Source organism: Meleagris gallopavo, chromosome 15, assembly GCF_000146605.3.
Source record: "Meleagris gallopavo isolate NT-WF06-2002-E0010 breed Aviagen turkey brand Nicholas breeding stock chromosome 15, Turkey_5.1, whole genome shotgun sequence".
NCBI lineage: Eukaryota > Metazoa > Chordata > Aves > Galliformes > Phasianidae > Meleagris > Meleagris gallopavo.
In genome coordinates this window covers 357,854-358,650 of record NC_015025.2, presented here as the reverse complement: position 1 = coordinate 358,650, position 797 = coordinate 357,854, and the positions used below count along the sequence as shown (strand labels likewise).

Here is a 797-nt window from a genome sequence, read left to right as displayed (position 1 = left end):
GCCGCCCTCCCACACCGAGTAGCTCACGCGCCCGTTGCCCGCCTCGTCCGGGTCTCGCGCCCACAGCCGCGCCAGCTCCGCGCCCGCCGCGTTGTTCTCCCGCGCCAGCACCGTGTACACGGCCTGCGCGAACGCCGGCGCGTTGTCGTTCACGTCCGACACCGGCACCCGCAGCCCGCGGCTGGCGCGCAGCGGCGGCGCCCCGCCGTCCTCCGCCCGCACCTCCACCTCGTACTCCGACACCCGCTCCCGGTCCAGCGCCTCCCGCAGCACCAGCGAGTACGAGCCCGCGAACGTCGCCACCAGCCCGAACGGCGACGGCGGCCGCACCGCGCACCGCACCCGACCGTTCGGCCCCGAGTCCCGGTCCGACACGCTCAGCAGCGCCACCACCGTCCCCCACGCGCCGCGTCCTCGGGCACCGGCACCGACAGCGACGTCACCCACACCTCGGGCGCGTTGTCGTTCACGTCCAGCACCTCCAGCTCCACGCTGCAGTGCCCCGACAACGGAGGCGTCCCCTTATCTCCAGCCTCGATCTCCAGGTCATACGACTGAACATCTTCGAAATCCAGTGTTCCCACTGTTCTCATTTCCCCTGAAAGTCTATCGATAACGAATAATTCTTTCATTTTCTCAGGAATTGTGTCGCTAAATGCATAGTAGATTTCCCCATTAATCCCCTCATCTTTGTCTGTCGCTGTTAGCTGCAGAAAAACAGTTCCAGGAATGGCATCTTCTGGCAGCTGCACTTTATACACCGACTGGTTGAACTGCGGCGCGTTGTCGTTCGCATC

General features: G+C 65.2%; 1 pseudogene; it reads right to left on the bottom strand.

Annotated features, from left to right (window-relative positions):
• The window catches only part of LOC104913216, a 2,507-nt pseudogene extending 1,717 nt beyond the window's left edge, over positions 1–790 (bottom strand).
• Between the last annotated feature and the right edge of the window lie 7 nt (positions 791–797).